At 39.0% G+C, this 6,568-nt stretch overlaps 1 long non-coding RNA gene across 1 annotated transcript; it reads left to right on the top strand.

The window, feature by feature from the left end:
* Window positions 1–4,692: 4,692 nt before the first annotated feature.
* LOC309692582 lies at window positions 4,693–5,815 on the top strand. Its single transcript, XR_014272372.1, has 3 exons — window positions 4,693–4,766; window positions 4,968–5,055; window positions 5,767–5,815. It is a non-coding gene; the product is annotated as an uncharacterized lncRNA (long non-coding RNA).
* Window positions 5,816–6,568: the final 753 nt, after the last annotated feature.

Here is a 6,568-nt window from a genome sequence, read left to right as displayed (position 1 = left end):
TCTGAGGAAGAGCCTCAGAAAGGAGAGACATCTAAGGCAAGAAGAGGGGTCCCTATTTGCCTCCAACTCTCTCAACAACACCAACGACCAGGACAAGGGACCACGACCTTCCCCAGTCCCCCAAACCCCATGACAGGCCATCACCCTCCTCCCCCTCCCTTTCTCCCTCCTCCCCACACCTGAAATTCACTGAGGAGATGATGGAGCGGGTCAATGCTGGGCTCAGATCTACCCCCCGTCCCAATCCCTTTTTGTCCCCCATAAACCCCCCACCAGAGCGGCCAAAGGTTCGCCATCGAGCCCCACCCTCAACAGAGCAATCGAAGTCACATTGCCCAGCCTCGCCCCCCTTAGTTCCTCTTCATGCCCTGTCTCCGCAGTCTGATGTGTGATGTGTGAAGGGTCCGGGCTGTGAGGATTATGGCAGTGATGACTTTTCCCAGGAGAAGCTGGGACCCTGTTTACTAGAAGGTTTTAAAATTTCTGTACTTTTAGGTGACAGGAGACATGTGGCCTGGTCAAAACACAGAGAGCTGCACTCTAAAAGATCTTTAAACATAGTAAACATACCTTGTGTGCCACAGACTGCTCCCAAACACGAGGGGACAAGTAATACCTCTAAAACACTTAAGTTGGCTTTATTAAACATTAGATCTCTAGCTGGGAAAACATTTTTAATTAATGATTTAATCACTGAGCACAGCCTTGATTTTATGTTTTTAACTGAAACTTGGTTGGACCAAAGTAACAGTGGAGCTGTTCTCATCGAGACGACCCCTCCTAACTACAGTTTTATCAGTGAGGTCAGGGCGAGCAGGAGAGGAGGAGGGGTTGCTGTCTTATTTAATGAATCATTTCAATGTAAGCAGCTATCTCCTGGAAGTTTTCAGTCTTTTGAATATGTGGCTTTACAGCTGAAGGCCCCATCCAAAGTTGTGTTTCTTAATGTTTACAGGCCTCCCAAATACTGCACAGACTTTTTTAATGACCTCAGTGAACTGCTGTCTGTGATCTGTGTTGATTTTGACTGTGTAATTATTGCTGGGGATTTTAACATTCATGTGGACAACCCTCAGGACAAAGGGACTAAAGACCTGAGTAACACTCTGGGCAACTTTGGGCTGACTCAGCATGTAACAGAGGCCACACATAATAGAGGACACACTCTTGACCTACTGATCTCCAAAGGCCTGAGCATTTCAAAGGTTACTGTGTCTGATGTGGGCCTGTCTGATCATTACTGTGTTTTCTTTGAAAGTAAAATCTCAGCCCACACAAATATATCAACAACAGTGATCACAAAACGGTGTATAACTGAACACAGTAGTGCAATTTTTAACCAGGTCTTCCCATTAACACCTGACCTGCCCAGAGGGTCAGTCAATGAGCTCGTCAATAGCTTCAATGCTAACATGTTAAATGTAATGGACACTATTGCTCCCATTAAGGTGAAGGTTATCTCTGGAAGGAAAAAGTCTCCATGGAGAAACTCCACACTGGTGAAAAATGAAAAAAGAGAGTGTAGGAAAGCTGAGCGCAGATGGAGAAAAACAAACCTCCAGGTTCATTATGACATTTATAAAGAGAAACTTCACAATTATAATTTACAACTGAGGAATGCAAGGAGGTCCTACTTCTCTGACATCATCACTAAAAACAGCCATAATGCTCGGGTCTTATTTTCTACAGTTGACAGGCTAACAAACCCCCCTGTGTCAGTGGCAGCTGAACTTCATTCGACCATGGCCTGCAATGACTTTGCCAAATTCTTCACTGAAAAAATCCAAAAAATTAGACAAGCAATTGGTACATCAACAGCAGATCCAGGATATGTACTGTGTCCACCAAAAAACTGTTTAAACACCATGAAACAGTTTCAACCTATTAACAGCAAAGACCTGGAGGACATCTTAGGTCAACTGAACTCCTCCTCCTGCTGTTTAGATGTCCTGCCAACAAGTTTTTTCAAAAAGGTCTCAAAGACTTTAGAGTCAGACCTGTTACAGATCGTCAACTTTTCTTTATTATCAGGTGTGTTTCCAGAATCACTAAAAACTGCTGTAATCAAACCTATACTGAAAAAGGACAATCTTGACAAGACACAAATGAACAACTACAGGCCGATCTCAAATCTCCCGTTTTTAAGTAAGATCATTGAAAAAGCAGTTTCTCAACAGCTCAGTTACTTCTTAAAACAGAATAATTGCTACGATGCCTTCCAGTCAGGTTTTAGACAGAACCACAGCACTGAAACCGCTCTGACCAAAGTGTTTAATGACATATGTCTGAATACAGACAGTGGAAAAATGTCAGTCCTAGTTTTACTGGATCTCAGTGCAGCATTTGATACAGTTGACCACAACATATTACTCAAACGACTGGAGAACTGGACAGGTCTTTCAGGAACTGTACTAAACTGGTTCAAAACATACGTAGAAAACAGGAAATACTTTGTATCAATAGGTAACTTCACATCTGAGCAGACAAGTATCACATGTGGAGTTCCCCAAGGTTCCATCTTGGGACCCCTTCTGTTTAACATCTACATGCTCCCACTGGCACAGATTATAAACAACAACAAAATAAACTATCACAGCTATGCAGATGACACACAAATATATATCACAATGTCACCAGGAGACCGAGGCCCTGTACAGGCTCTTGGTAAATGCATTGAGGAAATCAATGACTGGTTGTGCCACAATTTTCTCCAGCTAAACAAAAACAAAACTGAGGTAATAGTCTTTGGCGCCAAAGAAAAACGATTACAGGTCACCAGAGAACTTCAATCTATACATCTAAAAACCACAAACCAGGCGAGAAATTTGGGTGTAGTGATGGATGCAGACCTAAACTTAGAAAAACACATTAAGACAATAACAAAGTCAGCTTACTATCACCTCAAGAATATATCAAGGATAAAAGATCTGATGTCTCAACAGGACCTGGAAAAACTAGTCCATGCATTCATCTTTAGTAGGCTTGATTACTGTAACAGCATCTTTACAGGTCTACCTAAAAAAATCAGTCAGACAACTACAGCTCATTCAGAACTCTGCTGCTCGAGTCCTCACTAAGACCAAAAAAGTGGACCACATCAGTCCAGCTCTGAGGTCCTTACACTGGCTGCCTGTCCGTCAGAGGATAGACTTTAAAGTTCTGATGCTGGCCTATAAAGCTCTGAATGGTTTAGGACCAAAATACATCAATGACCTCCTGACCCAGTATGAACCATCCAGATCCCTCAGGTCATCTGGATCCGGTCTTTTATCAGTTCCCAGAGTCAGAACCAGACACGGAGAAGCTGCATTCAGCTTTTATGCTCCTTATATCTGGAACAAACTCCCAGAAAGCCTCAGATCAGCTGAAACACTCAGTTTATTTAAATCCAGGTTGAAGACTCACCTGTTCTCAGCTGCATTTGAATAAAGCACCAAATCCACACTTTAAGCTTAAATTTCAAAACTTACATTTAACTACTGATTTTATCTACTGTTCTGATTTTATCTGTTTTGATTTTATATACTGTTGTTTGTTTGTTTGTTTGTTAATTAGTTAGTTAGTTTATTTGCTTGTTTTATTCAATTTTAAATCATGCTTTTTATTTGTTCTTGTTTCTAATGTCTCTGTAAAGCACTTTGAATCACCTTGTTGTTGAATTGTGCTATACAAATAAACTTGCCTTGCCTTGCCTTGAACTTCGTTGACCATGCTGGGTATGTATCATTGTTCTATGTTCATCTAATATGTATGGTCTCTGAATGACACTGACCACTACAACTACGACTGCATGCAAAGTACTACACACCATGATGTACTCAAAAAGATAACTGAAACATGACATATCCTTTTGATCCTCAATAGACCTCTCGTTGGCTACACAGCAGAAAGGGAAAGACAACCAATCAACACCATGGTTGGAAAAAAGTGTAAATATGCATTAAAACTACAAGAACATATTTAAGATTATGATATTCTTATATTAAAAATCATAGTATATGAAAATTATATTTGTTTTTGAATGTCATTGACTCAAATATATTAGTGTAAAAAGCCCCTATCATAGTAGAAAGGTTTGAGTTTCTAGGTTATTTCAAAATTTCATGCAGTGACAGATTTTTCATTCATTTAGACTTTAAAACTTTGACGCATTAATATGCCAGTTTAAAAACAATGGAATGGCACAGAGTTAAAGTGGTTGTGATATTTTTCTGGTCCTAGTATTACTTTCTGGTGGAAAATATCTGGTGGATATTTTGTGGGAGAGTCGGCTATTCAGGCGCTTTCTTGACGGCTAAATGCATGAAAACAAAAAACTGCAAAAACTGAAATTTCCCCATATTTAAACACAGAAATTACATGAATGTCACATGCCTGACTACAGCGACTATGGGCTCAAAATGTGGTCATAAATATTTTGTACTTGTAAATCGGTTTTGTACTTGTAAACAGGGGCGGAGCGTGGGGGTGGCTTACTGGGCTTAAGCCCGGGTTGTTTTGTCAGAAGCTCGGGGTCTTTTGGGGTGTAATTTTTTCATAGTTAGATGCCTGGCTGACAACTGTATAAAACAAAAAGTACACACAATATTCGAAGCACATAGTGCACACTGTGGGAATTTACGACTGTGCGTGAATCCCCCCTGATATTGGTATGATCCGAGCTCAGGCACTAAGCGACTGAGCGAGGGGCCGGGCAGCTGCTGCCTGTGAGTTCGCTGTTGGAGAAACGGAGCCAGCCATACTAAGGAGAGCTTAAGTTTGACCAGGTACCAAAACAAATCATTCGTACCGTACAAATAATGTAAATATGACGGTGCATCACGAAAGATTGATATCAAACTGATCACTTGACCAATATTACGTTACTTGCTCTTCCAGTGAATCAACAAATGGCGAAATGAAAAGCCGAACAAATGCTATTTTTTTAGAGTCTTATTAGCTTACGTGTGTTTATTTCATATTTTCAGTTCTTACCCTCCCCGACTAAATCAGTTTCAGTTATGTACTGAAATATAAGAATGGACATTAGAGGGTTCTTTCAAAGAAAAAACTCAGGTAAATGTTATTTTATATATTATGCTTTGTATGTTGTTCAGTATATTTCTATGAAAAACAAGAGGGATTTCAGTACACAGCAGGATATTCACATTTGTAACCAGACATTTACATACACTTTAGGGAGAAAACATAAAACATTTTTACTGTACAACATCAATTTAGATTAAACTTTTGTTTTAGATAAATATTGAAATATATTTTGAATTAGTTAAATGTCAGAATAAAGAGAGACAGATCTGTCTATTTTTTATCACTTTCATTAAATTTAGGAGTACATGTACACTAAGTTTATTGTTAATTAATAAGAAAACTCCAGACGATTCCATTCTGAGCTTAAGAAACGTCTGATAGGTTAGTAGAGTCAATGTGAGTAAATTGGTGGCACAGCTGTGGATGCATATAAGGAAAAACACAGAGCCTTTTTCTTTGAAATGGGAAAATCAAGAGATATCAACCAAAACAACAGGAAAAGAATTGTGGAGCTCCATAAGTGTGGCTCAAATTTGCATACAATTTGGTTCCATTTGCAATTAAGAAATACAGACGATTTCTCTCTTTACTCTTAAAGTTAACAAATATGTTTTTTATATTTATCAATCTAAAAAAAAAGTAAACATTTAGTCTGATTTGATGTTACAATTAAAAAAGTGTTTTTATCTGAAGAGTTTGTAAATATCTGGTTTCAACTGTATATTTGATGATTGTCAGCACAAAGAGGGAGAGAGAGGAACAGAGAGAGAGAGAGGAACAGAGAGGGAACAAGAGCAGGTGAGACACACATGTTAGTCAAATGGTACCAAAAGTATCACCGTATCATAGGTACTCATGTATCTCGCACCTAGTGTTTCTTTTTAGGTTTGTTATTTTTCAAATTCTGTATTTATTAAGTTATGCAGGCTTGTTTGCACAACAAGGCTAAATAATTATATAAACTTTTCTCAATCTAAATAGTGGACTTTGGTAGAATAAAAAAATAAGTGTAGTGCAGGTCTATGATGATTTTTAGTGCTACTATCATCTAGTTCTGATTCTGGTTCTGTCTTGGTTAAATCCCAAGTAGTCCTGATTTTGAACTGTTGTAGTCCTGTTTTAATTCTGGATCAGTTCTGGGTCTGGTTGAATTGGGGTTTAGATCTCGTGTCTTGATACAGCCCCGACTTTGTTCTGCCTTGCTGCTTAATTAAAAAACTAGTTCAAGGTGCCCTGCACATGTGATATATATTTCTCCCTCTATGAAGTCATTCTTTTTTGAACAAAACTCAAAACAGAGCCAATTAATCTTTCAGTCATTTCTACCCCCCCCCCCCCCCCCCCCCTTCCAAAAAAAAAATATAAAAAATCCCACATGCATACTACCCTTTTGGGCTAAGCCCCGGGTGTTTCAAATGTCTGGCTCCGCCTCTGCTTGTAAATCAGGATTTGTATGTGTAAAAAAAATTTCTGTGTGTTTAAAAAAGATTTGTGCGTGGGTAAAACAGATTTGTATGTGTAAAAAAAATTTGTGTGCGTA

This window comes from Aulonocara stuartgranti, assembly GCF_965226115.1.
Source record: "Aulonocara stuartgranti genome assembly, chromosome: 17".
Lineage (NCBI taxonomy): Eukaryota > Metazoa > Chordata > Actinopteri > Cichliformes > Cichlidae > Aulonocara > Aulonocara stuartgranti.
The sequence above is the reverse complement of the archived record's forward strand: the minus strand, read 5'-3'. Positions and strand labels throughout refer to the sequence as shown.